Consider the following 14394-nt stretch of genomic DNA (forward strand, 5'->3'; position numbering starts at 1 on the left):
GCTTGTGTGTCCTGAAACCCCAAAGGCCTTCTGTAAGCTGCTCAGGGGGGTGGATGTGTGGTATGAGAGCATCCTTCCCATGCACACAGACCTAGCTAAATCCTTGCTCAGAGCCCTTCATTAGCCTTTGAGGATTTATTGTTCTTAGCAGGTTCTTGTAAATGAATGACTTGCTTTATACTTTTTAGCAGATAGCCGATACTATTTGTGGATTGGTTTATGGTGTGTGTTTGACATGAAGGATTACCTTATCTCTGGGGGCTAAAGCTGTTAAGAAAAACCTTTTTTATACCTTTAATCTAATATTTGCTTCTCCTGATACATAGGTATACTTACAAATCACTCTAATTATGTAGAGTATACAAAGCCTGCTTTGTTAGCCTCCTTCTTGATGGCACATGGTAGGTATCGTCCATTAAAGAAGCTGTGCCTGTTACTCTCTGCTCTGCAACAAGAAGATAACTACTTTGATTACTTATGATTATAACTTTTATATATTTTGCATATTTCAATATTTGCTTCAGAATAAATGTGACCTTAGTCCAACTCCATGTTTACTTTTATTCTTCCCTTAAAATACAATAAAAATAAAATTATTGCAATTAATAATAATAATACAATAAAAATAAAATTCATACAAATTTTCTAAACATTCTTGTCATTGATGGAGTCAAAACCTGATGTGGGGAACCACTGTTTTCTGGTTTTATAAGACGGTGAAAAGCTGTCAGCAAAGAAAAAGCCCATATAACTTGCATTCAATAAAAATAAGGGGTTTAAGCAGAGAAACATCCACAGGCATGGGTTATAATACCCAAAAAAGAGTCTGAAGTGAATGAAATTACATCATTTCAGCATGACACAAGTTCATAATAAAAAACCAAAAGTCTGTAGAATTTCCAAATAATCTCACAACATTGTTAAAACGTCACATAATGAAAGATGAAATTGAATGTAGGCCAGATAGCTGCTGTTAAATTAACTGATAGAAATGCAAGGCAGAAGGCAGCTCTCTCTACCTCAGCACTACAGTACTCTAAATCAAATAAATCATAAGAAAGAACACGAACACCACCATGGATATTTCATTGAAAAAGTTTCAACAGGAAATAAGAAAGCAGATCAAATGAAAGTTAAGCTGTAATAAGAAGGGGACAAAGAATAGTGCCTAATCAAAAGAACACCAAATGCACTGAAGCCCTATTAACTAATGCAGAAGGAGGTCTCTAGGGTGTATAGTTTCAAACGCTCCAGCTAAAAAACACTATAGCTGAAACCAGAGAAAAGGGTAATATTAAAAATATGCATGGAATGCTTTCTTCTATATGAGGGAGCTTTTAAAAGTTGGGACAGGAAAATGAGCCAGCATATAATGCAGAAAATAGGTTAGAAATTGAAGTCTACTACTGATGCTTTCAAACTTAAGAAAAGAAACCACCCTTGTAGATATCAGAAATTGCTCAAAGATAATTCTTGTCTGTGTATTATACAACTGTCATGTGGAGTTCACCACCACAAGCCACTCTTGAAAGCTTAGCAATAATTAGATACTCCTGTGCCGAATAGAGCAAGTGGGCTTTATCAGTCTCTGATGCACTGCCACATGATGGGGAAGGGCTCTGCAGTTATATCACGGTCCCTGACACACCACAGCTGCCAGCAGCCTTAATGAGATTAACTGTTGCCGTGTTGGCCAAGATGGAAAATGCACGAGGCAAATATGCCTTCCTGTTCTCCACGGCCTGCACTGAAGAACAGTAGTTGCTTAGCCTTCCTTTTGGAGCTACAAAGCTGAAGACCAAACATGCTGTGCAAAAAACAGTTTGCTGCTGGCCATGCCTGGAGGCAAAAAAACCTGGATACAATTGGTCTGATTGCATATAGTGCAACTCCTCAGGTTTCTGCCAAGCACAGTTGTCATTTATTCTTCTGGGAGGGGATAGGAATTTATAACCACTTAGTCATTGTGTATTCTCTTTGAAATTTTTTTTCTAATATTCAGATTGCTGGAGCCTGGTGTGAATTTTAAATTAAGGAACTAGAGGGGGAGAATGCATTTCTTTTTGTTAATGGCTTTTCCTTTCAAGCCACATTATTATTCAGTTGCCATGGTTTATCTGATTTTGTAAAGTACCCAGGGAGATGTGACAATGATTGGGTACTTAGAAATACACTGATAGATCGACACAGCCTATCTGTGAAGGGTAGAATATTAACATTTTCTATGTTGGTGACCACCTACTGCCTTGGTAAGTTAAAATCAGGATCCTTTTCCCCTTTACCTGTTGAGTGACTTAAATAATTGACTGCTAACAAATTTTACTTTCTACAGTAAAACTATTTACTGTTACAATTCCTGCTTAAGAAGAAAAGAGCAGACACTCAGCAGAACTATTCCTCCTTTGGAAACAAATATGAACAAATATGTAAAGTAAAAAACACATTTTGAATTCAAATGTAAACTTCCCAGTGCTTGCTCATTTGTGTTGTTCTTGCTTTAAAAGCTGTATTTTTTAACTCTCCTCCACTCATTAAAACAGCACATACATGGTAAAGCTTTGTGCAGTTCACTTCCCACAGCTGTCTCCAGAGCCCACTGCTACCTTGACATCTTATTTACAAGTTCTTTGTATGGGATAAAAAAGAAAGGAAAAAATAGGATGTTTTTGGTTTTGACCGGGATATATATGTGGTACCCCAAAGCCAGCACAAGTCCAGCATGCTCCACTCCAAACAGCTTTTCCCAGTGGCAGCAAGACTCTTATTTCCAGAATACAGATCTTCCTATACCAAGATGATGCTTTTGGCAGTCTTTTCTACCACCATCTCATACTGGTCTTGTAGGCACAAAGATTTTCTAGACTATCATCAAATGTTATAAAATTAACAACAATAATCCAAGCCAGTGCAAATTAGGGCATGTGCCTGAAAGATGCTGTAGCAGGCTCTGGCTGGCAGTGCCAACTGAAAAGCAGCTCATTTAACAAGCTCAGTTCTTCATTTGGCCTTTTGCCTATATATTTTGAAGAATTTTTACCTTCCAAAAATGGCCCCAAAATACATTTGTGTTTCATGCAGGCAATCTGCTCTTTTGTTGAGTGGACTCCTGCCGTGATTAATAACATGATCAATGATTAAGCAAATACAGGATCGAGCCCTGCATACACCTACTGCCACATGAGGGAGTACCGCTGCAGAGAAAGTGTGCTCCTGCAAGGGGCAGGGCACCCTAGTTCTGGTCTCCCCACAGCCTTGCCCTAGCTTGGAAAACTTAACTTGTGCTTCAGGTTCAGAGGAATAATTTGCATGGTTAAGCCATAAACTTGTGTTTTAGAGTGTTACTGCTCCCAGCAGATTGCTCAGCTTCTGCAGGATCAGTTCCACAGGAGTGCAGGCTGTGCAAGTTAGCAGAGAGGAGCACAGCAGTGAGGTTTCACTGCATCCTGGCATTTTGAATGAAAGCATCACTTCAGCCTGCACACAAAGTGGAAAGAGTTTTGTTTTGTAGATGATAAAAATCACATAATTCCAAAATATTTATATTATGTAGAAACACTATGTGCTCTGGTAACCACAGTCTGGCAGACTATTAAACATGGGTCTGTTGTATTTTTATAGGAGGGGTGTATGCAGATATGTGCATCCACACTAGTGCATATAACGGTTTTATACCTATTTTCATCCATTCCATCCATCCATCCATCCATCCATCCATCCATCCATCCATCCATCCTTCCCCATTTGAGTAAAAGCCCTAATCAACTGCAGTGTGGCTTTCATGTTATTCTGTAAAACTATTAGGATGATCCAGTATTTTTTACTACAAGTAACTTCCTAGAAATTGCAACCACATTCATGTATTTTTATGTCCTTCATTTTTAATCACTGAGATTAAAATAAAAGCAAAGACAAGTAAATGTAGGAATAGAGTGCATTATAATCAATAAAAAAGTAATTTACAAAAATGTCTAATAATAATATATTTTCTGCTTCAAGTGTAATTTATTAAAATTCATTCACTCTCTTGCTTGTTTCTTACTAGACTCTAATAATTTGAATTTCTGGTTAATTAAACTCTTTGTAGACAGATAGGAACAGCCTCACATGCAATCACATGCATGTTCCTCATGGGAAACTTGTGGTTTCCACCTTGTGGTTGGACCACTCATGGTCCCACCTTGTGGCTGGGACCAGGGTATCTGTTGGAGGGACAGCATAGCAGAGCATAAGCAATCCAGGAGGATCCTGGGATGCACAGATGATAGTTTCCTTCTCCGAAGGTCAGAGGAGCTAACAAGAGGTGCTAAGCTGGACCTAGTTTCCAACAAGAAGGAGAGGTTGGTGAGGAATGTGAAACTTAAAAGGGCAGCCTTGGCTGCATGACCATGAAATGGTGGAGTTTTAAAAAGCCTTAGGGCAGGGAGAAGTGTACAGCACAAGCTTATTACCCAGGACTTCTGGAGAGCAGACTTTGCCCTCCTCAGGGATCTGCTTAGTAGAGTGCCATAGGATAAAGCCCTAGAGGGAGAAGGTGCCCAAGAAGGCTTGTCAGTATTCAAGGATCACTTCCTGCAAGCTCAGGAGTCATGCATCCTAACAAAGAAGTGAGGCAAAACCCCCAGGAGGCCTGCATGAATGAATAAAGAAGCCCCTGGGCAAATTAAATCATTAAAAGGAAGGCTACAGAGGGTGAAAACAAGGACAGTAATCTTGGAGGAATACAGAGAGATTGCCTGAGCAGACAGGGATCAGGTTAGGTTGGGAAAGATAAAACCCTGATGGAATTAAATCTGGCCAGGATATCAAAGGCAACAAAATAAATTTTCTATAGGTATGTCAGTGATAAAAGGGAAACTAAGGAAATTGTGGGCCCTCTCCAGAAGAAAATGGGAGACTTGGTTACCTGGGATGTGGAGAAGGCTGAGGTACTCAATGACTTTTTTCCCTCAGTCTTCACTGACAAGTGCTCCAGCCATGCTGCCCACACTGCAGACAAAGGTAGGAATCAGAGGAATGAAAAACTGCCCAGTGCAGAAGATCAGGTTTGAGACCATCTAAGTAACCTGAAAGTGCAAAAGTCCATGGGACTTGTGCAGAGAATTTGACACTGTCTTGCATGATATCTTTGTTTCTGAAGACATGGATTTGATTGATGGACCATTTGGTGCAGAAGAAATTGGCTGAATGGTCACACTGAAATAGTTGCAGGCAAGAGTTTGATGTCCAGGTGGAGAACAGTGATGAGTGGTGTTCCTGAGGGGTCAGGGTGGGACAGGCACGATTTATCTTTGTCAGCAACATGTACGATGGGAGCAAGCGCATCCTCAGCACGTTTGCTGATGACACCAAGCTCTCTGGTGCAATTGACACATTGGATCGAAGGGATGTCATCAGAGGGACCTTGACACACTTGAGAGGTGGCCCATGTGAACCCCATGAAATTCAACAAAGCCAAGTGCAAGGTCCTGCACCTGGATTAGGGCAATCCTAAACACAAATTCAGGCTGGGCAGAGGATGGCTTGAGAACAGCCCTGAGAAGGACTTGGAGATGTTGATTGACAAGAAATTCAACATGATACACCAACGTGAGCTCATGGCCCAGAAAGCCAAACACATTCTGGGTGAAGTGTGACCAGCAGGTCAAGGGAGGTGATTCTCTCCCACTCTGCTCTCATGAGATCCCACCTGGAGTACTGTGTCCAGCTCTGGAGCCCCCACACAAGAAGGACATGAAGCTGTTGGAGCCTTCTGTTGGAACAAGTTCAGAGTAGGGCCATGAAGATGATCAGAGGGCTGGAGCACCTCTCCTACGAAGACAGTCTGAGAGAATTGGAATTGTCAGAGAGGAGAAGATTGGAGAGAAGACATTAGGGAAACTTTAAAGCAGCCTTCCAGTACCTGAAAGGCAGCCACTTCTTACAAGGAAAGTCTCTTTTTACAAGGGCATGTAGTGACAGGACAAGGGGGAATGGCTTCAAACTGAAAGAGAGTAGGCTTGCATCAAATGTTAGGAAAAAATTCTTTAATGTCAGGCTGCTGAGGCACTAGAATAGGTAGAATAGCCCAGAAAGGCTGTGGCTGCTCCATCCCTGGAGGTGTTCAAGGCCAGTTTGGATGGGGCTTTGAGCAACCTGGTCTAGTGGGTGGTGTCCCTGCCTATGGCAAGGGGTTGGAGCTAGATGATCTTTATGGCCTCTCCCAACTCAAACTTCTAGGATTAGGCAGGCATAGAGTCCTTTGGCTTCAGTGGCCTTGCTGAAGCCCATGTTCATCCCTGAAGGAGGAACTATAGAGTTTGTGGCTGCCTCAAATTTTTTTGAATTTTTTTCGGAAAGCAGGCAGTGCACTTGATCAGACTTGGAAGGTGATCCGAGCTTTGGCCAGCTGAGCAAAAATCTACCTTGTTCTTGCTCAGGCAAAACTTGAAAAAATAATGTTCTTGTAATCTGTGGTGCATTTCAGGCTCACATCTTTTCTCTGCCAAGTCAATTAAAAATAGGGAGGTATTTCTACACTGGAAAGAACTCAAAGAAAGACAAAAAAGACTTGCAATTACAAAGTAGACCCATGGCCTCCAGGGCAAAATAGAATAAACTTAATGCAGAACATAGAAAGCCAGCACAGAAAAACACCTCCAAAGAGGCAGAGTAAAGTTACCAGAAAGGTAATACCAAAAGAAAGAGCATGAGTTGTTTTGGGAAGCCAAAATCAAGCCTTTGAATAAAAGTGTTTTACTAAATTTGGATTGTTAGGGATGGAGTAATTTAAACAGAGAATGGAAGGGATGAATTTCCAAGGCATCCTGCTGAGGCACTGCAACCAAGTGCTCCAAGCCCAATCTGGTAAAACACAAAATGTGTTACAGTAATAGAGGGCTATGATGACCTGTAGTACTGGAAGGAAGTTGTTTACACACATGAAGTAACAGTGAATCAGAGAGCTTAGAAATAGAAATTTAAAAAGCTAAATAATGAATACTATAGGAAAGCAAAAAAAGGAGCTTCTTAGCTAAATACTGATTTCTAGGGACATAATCCACTGTACAGTTTAATTAGGGATGTAGGATGGAGTCAACTTCATTAACCTGAGTGCTTTGCTCAACTTGGTAGTATCCACCTACATCCTTCAAGTGCTTGGTTCACATGCTTCCCCTAAAATCTTTTGTGTGACCCAAAAGAACTGCTGAAAGGTAAAGACTTGAAAGTGAGGAGGGGCACATTTGGGCCATATGCAGAAGCAGCAGCACTATGAAGCTGAAGAAGAGCCTCATGAGTGTTATCTCCACACATGCACAGATCCTTGAGCAGCACCTAAGGAGCCTCTGGACACCTTCTCTAGGGCAGAAAATCTGAAAAGGCCCAAAAGCCAAGCAGAGAATCAGCCAAAAGGGAAATGGCTGAAGAAAGGTGCATGTGTATCTTTGGCTTTGTCACTCTGAGCCTGAAGAGTAGTCTCCAAACTGGATTCATATCTGGGATTACTGTGCAGATTGCCTGAACCACCCTTTCCAAGAAAGAGCTGCTGAAAGAGAGGGAACATGAATGTGTGAATAGGGGCAAAAGGCTGAAAGAATGGAAAAAAATAAATAGGGGAGAGTGAGAGGAAATACGAATCAACATTAATCTTCAGGTAAAGAGGTGAAAAATTTACCCGGAGACACCAGGTTTCTGTCCACATCTAGATGAATATCTACAGGGTCTGGCATTTCTGTGAGTGTCCTAGCCACTGTGTTACAGAGTTATTCCTGCTCTTTGTCTCAAGTAGTACCTACTTTTACCACAAACATTTCTCTGAACACCCAGAAGCAGACAGCAGGATTCTCTGGGGACTTTGCAGAAGAACATCAACTGCTCACTTCACTTGGTTGAGCATAAACATTTAGCACCACATTCCTGCCTTCAGCTTTCCCTCCCCTTCTCCTTGGGACCTCTTGTAAGTCCTGTGCTGCATCTGCTGTGTGTGCATGGATGTTTTGAGGACACCCAAGGAGTGTCAAGCCACCACATTCTGCATCTCCAGCAACTGCTAGGAGGTGACACCAGCCCTTGTGTTCATGCAGGAGCCTCAGCGTGTGGGCAGGTATCTCTGGCACTTGGGCACAACTCACCCACAGTACAGAGCAAAGCCAACAGCATCACCTGACATAGGTTTGCTCTCAGTCAGTGAGTCTCAGTTCAGGAGAGCTGCCAAGGGCAAATAAATAGGCTGTCGAAACAAAGAGGGCACTGTTTTTCTAAGCTTCCTTCAAGAAGTGGAAAGCAATACATCTTTTTGTTCTGATGTCAAAGTTATTCAGAAAAATCATACCACTATTAAGAGTGTCACATTTAATTGAACAGCACTTGAGGTTTTTTAATGATCTTGTCTCTCTTCTGCACCCTGGGGAATTCCTGCTACTGTTTGCTCTACAGTGCTGAGACTTATCAGAGCAATCACTTAACCCTCCCACTGCCTGCATGTCAGCAGTCCAACAAATGCTGTATTTTATAAAAATACCATTAAAGCCTCTTAGTGACTTTCAAAAATTAGGTCACTGCCAGATCAATGCAGCTATGTTTACTTCATTTCAGGGATTGATTTTGGTGCTCTAAGAGGATAAGCAAATGGCTGAGAGTAGTTGACTCTCTTTGGCACTGCAGCATTGAGCAGTTTGACTGTAGGCTGAACCAGTAAATCTCTGGATCTTTTAAATTTCATTTCTAATCAGTCTTAGAGCAAAATTTATGCTCCCAACCTGCAAATGATATTTTGCTTCTGGTATTGTTCTTTTATATGCTGGGAACACCCACTGATATAAAAGACAGTATTAGAGTCAGGAGCCATGCTGCACATCTAAGAAATTATATTGCTCTTCTGATGCCCTTACACAGGGTGAAATGCTTCTGTAAGAAAGTGGCACACAGCATTAGAGTCTACAATCATTCAGCAGCTTCCATGAGAGATGTGCTCCAGTTACAAATAAAACATTACCAGTTCTGTGGGCTCACACTGGGCTCTGTGGTTCGAGCTGCCGTCTTTCCTTCTCATTTGCCACGTCTAGTCATAAAGCGCCATGAGTCATTTCAGTCCTCAGAGTCACTTCTGTACATCTGTTTTCCTGTAGCCCAGATGCAAAAGTTAGGATTCAGTAAATGACTCAGTTGATGATGTTTCACAATGAAAAGCATCCGGCTAATATCCAATCACGATACCAGATCTTTTGGAGTAACAGGAATGAAACTATAAAAAACAAAAGTAGTTTTAACACTCCAGGAAGCATTGATGAGCCTTAAGAATGGGTTGTGTGTATGGTTATTTTATACAGTTGCTTTTCAAAGCAGGGTGATGCTTATGACTGTCACATTGTTGTATCATCCTCTTTGGCTATAGCACAAGGCTGTTGTGAAAGGTTGCCTTAGTCCTGGGGAGAAGAAGATTTATGGAGAGCAACCTGCCCTTGTGTGGAGTTCTGCTGCTATGGGGAGCCAGGCACTGCAGCCTTTGGGCATGCAGGACACCTCTTGTGGCAGAGCATCTCCACTTGCAGAGACCATCTTGCTGCCTTCCTGAACCACCACACAGCACTAAGAGGACTCTCCTGCTGATATTTTATCCAACAGAAATGAGGTTTTTCATCTCATCTGTTGTTGTTGCTATTATTATTATTATTATTATTATTATTATTATTATTATTATTATTATTAATAATAATAATAATAATAATAATAATAATAATAATAATAATAATAATAATAATAATAATTTTGTCACATGATACTTGGAAGTACAAAATACATTTTGTCAGAAAAAAAAATAGGGCTTTATGGCATTCTGAATAGTTTCTCATAAAAAAAAAAAATCATTTCCCAGAAGAAATAAAAGACCTGAATCTCTCATAAATCATCCCAAGACACTTTTGTTAAAAAGTAATTGAGAATCCGGAGCCTCTTAACCTTCTTTTAGCCCTATTTTTCATCATATCTCCTACAGCCAAAGAAAGCCTTGCTTGTGGTAGGATACCATATTTAATACATTACACTATATGCCCTTGCTGGACCTCAACACTCTTTCCAGTACTTTCCAAGGTAATACGATTTATGCTTTCTTTAAATCTCTTCCAATGCTATTTTTTTTTTTAATAAACCACAGTCAGCTTTAGGAAGTCCAACTTTAACAGAAGTGATTCAATATCCTCTCAATTGCCTTGGGCTTCTTCAAAGAGTGCTTGAAAGGGAGGATGTTGTGAGACTGATAATGGGATATGGCATCCTTCACTTCCAAGCTGCCAGCTTGCCACCAACACTCTTGGGGCCACTGTGACTGGAAAAACTATGTGAAATGTGCTCACCTTCATTTTCTTACAGCTTGATGTTTACTGCAGAAATACCTGCCACTGCAATGGGCAGAGTTATGCTGCAGCCTGAGCAAAGGGGCAGAAGGTAAAGATAAGGGCTTGCTGCCTGCTGTAGGGCTTGTGACAGTGCATATGAAAGCGGCCCCTGCTTTGGTTAGCTCTTTACTGTAAAATAAAATATGGCTCCAGAAAGGATGAATAATAAAGAGATTTTCAAATGTACAGCATTTTCAATATTTTAGTTGTTTGCCAGGTAGTGTAACTGCATTAGGAGACTGCCTTTGTTTCTGAACATTACAGCATAATACGGGAGGAGAAAACTATGGAGACATTTTTCTTTAAAGGGTGGTGGTTGTAGATAAGGTGAATAAAGACATTGGCAAAGCAGTGTGGAAAAACTGTGCTGTACAGCTTGAGACAGAGGTGCTCTGTGAGAATAACATTCATGCTGCTCCCAAACATCCAAACACCCAGATGGAGTATTTGATGCTTTGGGGGTCCTGGGAAAAGCAACACAACCTGCACTGCACCTGCCCGTGAAAGGACAAACTAATTTTGTAGCACAAAGAGGATGCAGAGGCTTATTGGAGTGTCTGTAGGCTCAGGTCTGCCTATGTGGCAACACAGAATTTATTTGCCATCCCTGCCAAAGTAACACCTTCAATAAGCCAATTCAGCATCTCAGACATGACCCTTCCAAGAGCTGATGTGGGATTTAAGGGACATGAGAGGCAAATTACAATCTGAATATACCTACAGGTTAGAAATTTGTCTCACTTAATGCTTTCAGCAGAAGTATCTTATTTCAACCAATCCTCCTCCCCTGGTAATGTTCTTCCCATCCAGCAGCAGGACAGATTATTTCCAGGATGGCAGGAGTACATGGCAGGAAAATTCAGCATAGCTAAGGAAGCTGTGCTTGTTAGTCCCAAGGGTTTAGCATCAAGTGAACTGCCCTTAACAGCAATATTCTGCTGCCCCCCAGGGGAAGGAAAGAACATGTATGGATGGGCTCCGAGTGACCTGCACCACTTCACCCCCAGCTTCAGAGCTGAAGTTCTGCTCCTGGACCTGCTTTCTCCAGGCTTTATGCCTCTGGAAAACAATGTTTAAAACTGCAGTGTTTAAATGACGAAGCCAGAGGCTGCGAAGGCAGTGGGTGCTGCAAGACTCTTTATTGCCATTTCACACAATGAGATATGATTGCTTACCTGGGTTTGTGTCAAGGAAGGCAAGGAAATGAATATGTATGAGAAACCTAACTGTTTGCAGAAACAGCAATACTAATGTCAATAGGCACAAGGATAACTTTCCGTTGCCAAATAACATGCATTATTTAACATTAATACATGTGCATAAATAAGAAAGTGCAGCAGGTATATTTGTGCATTCTCTGCTTCTGAAAAATATTTGTTAATGTCACAATAAAAATGTTGTTCATAAAAGTAGACAAGGCCAATCTACTATAAAATTATCTACACATCTACATAAAAATATAAGGTTCAAAATAGTAGATCTGCTCTGCTTAGGATCACCCTAAATAGAAACATCTGAAGGCCCCAAAAAATGCCATGCAAACTGGAGCTTTCATGGCTTTCCAAGAGGAATCTTTTTTCATATAAATTCCTGCTATCTGCTCACATGGCTTCTTCTCTGTATTTAAGAACATCACATGTTGTCCAGTCCAATGTTAAAGGATTATGGAAAATTGCTCAGGTAATTTTGATTTACTCCTCAATAATCAGTTTCTTTACCATAAATATATACCATGGCTTTTATATATTATTTGTATTTGTCTATCCTGGATTATACTGGATCATGTTGTTACTCTGCTGGCAAAAGTGTGAGAGCTCAGTTACGTAAACACACGAAGAGTGAGAATGTGAGCTCTTCAGTCCTTACAAGTTCAATTGAAGCAATTGGTAATGCAAGTCAGAAAAAAAGTAACACCTGACCCTTCAAAGCAATAATAAAACAATAACTCATGGTTCATGTGATTATTCCTCCTCCACAGAGACATAGACTCACTAATCTGTGTTAGACAGACTGTTTTTCCAGTTTCACCTGGGAAGTGAAAGCACCTAAGTAACAGCAACACAAAACAAACCTGAGAAAATCCGTGCTCACTGAAATGCCTGTGGAAATGTAAGACATGGAAGATGCATTACCTTTTTTGCAGGTAAGAAATTACATTTGATGATAAGGTTTCAATGCCAGGTCCCCAGAGTTAGGGAATATGTATGTGTCAAGAACTGAATAAGGGCTGTTGCATAATTCTGAGTATTTCTTTGCATTTCTGCCTTCCCTTTTTATCTTAGACATCCCCAACGAGTGTACCGGTGGGCACCACAGCTGCTGCAAGCACTCCCCAGCCCCTGGCCAGCCCCGCACAGCCAGCAGGCTCTCAGAGGTATTTCCTGCTGGGGGCTGCTAAATCTTCCATGAGCACCCATGGGCAGAGCTTTCCACAGTGTCTGGCACTTGGTGCACACCCAAGGAAGCTTTCACAGGGACAGAGAAGCGCATATCCCTGGGATTAGTGTTTAATCTAATCTCTGATTAGATGCCAGACTCCATGTGTCTGCCAGAAAGTGTGAAAGACTTTGTCAAGAAACTACTTAGTATCATATACTTACTTTCCTTAGTGTCCTTAGTGTTTACAATGAGCTTACTCTTGGAACAGTTATTTATTCAGTATTTTTTATTTAATGTTTTTTTTAAAGTCAAAAAGGTAGAATGGGGCTGCTGGCTGACATGAAACATGTCATGGCTGATTTGCAGGTAGATAAGACTGGTGCTTTAGTAATCAGAGGTGGTCCAGGGCTACCCTCACTGCAGGGCATACCTTCACTGCTCACCCATGTGTGCTGACACACATCCCTTTCCTGTGCTCAGATCTGTTTCCAGGTCCCTAGTGAGGTGACCCCAAGCTGTGGACCTGCCATACAAGAGGGCTCCTGCCTCGGCATAGCCCATGCAGGCTCCTGATGGTGACAGAAACCCCCTTGCACATGGGTTCATTGAAACTATCAAGCCAATGTGGTCTTTAAGCCTTTTGTAAACATGACATTCAAAAGGCTCCCATCTGCATAGAAGCATAGCTGCCTGTCCTATAACATGGGGAACATCATCTTTCTGGTGCCTCAAAATCATTCTTGTCACTCCTGTTAAGACAAGCTGTGTCTAGCCTGTCTTCTCCAATGCAGTGTTCTTCAGATCAGAAGGATATATATATTATGTATGCATTGAATTAGAGGTTTAAGCCATGTCTAAGACGGTGATTATTTGTCCCTACTATCTATTTCCAGGAGATTTGCAGGACTGCATGGTCTCAACACACTTGGATATGGTCTATTAAAAGTTCTCCTTTATGCTAAGAAGATTTGAAAATTCTGCAGCCTAAGCAAGTAGACTTCCTGACAAGATTATTTCATATTAGGTACACTTGGTTTTATCCGAAGCTGGCTGTAATTTGTTAAGATACAGTACACAAAGAAATTAAACTATAAACTTTAAAGCATCCATCAATTTCAATATAATTTGTTTAAAAAAGCTAAATTATGGGTTAACTCAGAAGGTAATAGAATTCAGAAGGAGAGTACTTGTGATACAAGGAGTCCCTTCATACATTAATTTTCATTTTTGGTGAGATGAAGTTTGAAATTAGATTCAGATTGCAAATTATAGCTTTGTATGGGCTCCCTATTGCTAGCTCATGAAATACTTAGATTCCTGAGGATGAAGCAATTTTGCTTCCCATAACAGACTGCAAAAGCCTTATTTCCCACTGGTAAAATAATAGGTCTGCAGCTTAAAGTAGGAGCAAGCCATGTCTTTGCTCCTTGACTTGGTCACCAACAGGGATACATTAAACTGAAACATATAACTGAAGAAGGAATGGTGACATAACGCGAGGGGTTTTTTTAAATTCAGAGCTTATTCTTTTCAGTTCCCCACTACAGATAACATTACAGCCTGAATTCTGTGAAGGAGGCAGCTCATGACTTCATGTCATACATATACCTTATTTACCACTCCCTGAACACTGCTAAATTCTTGC

Source organism: Pseudopodoces humilis, chromosome 3, assembly GCF_049639895.1.
Source record: "Pseudopodoces humilis isolate 2021_Gansu_Grassland_sample_001 chromosome 3, ASM4963989v1, whole genome shotgun sequence".
NCBI lineage: Eukaryota > Metazoa > Chordata > Aves > Passeriformes > Paridae > Pseudopodoces > Pseudopodoces humilis.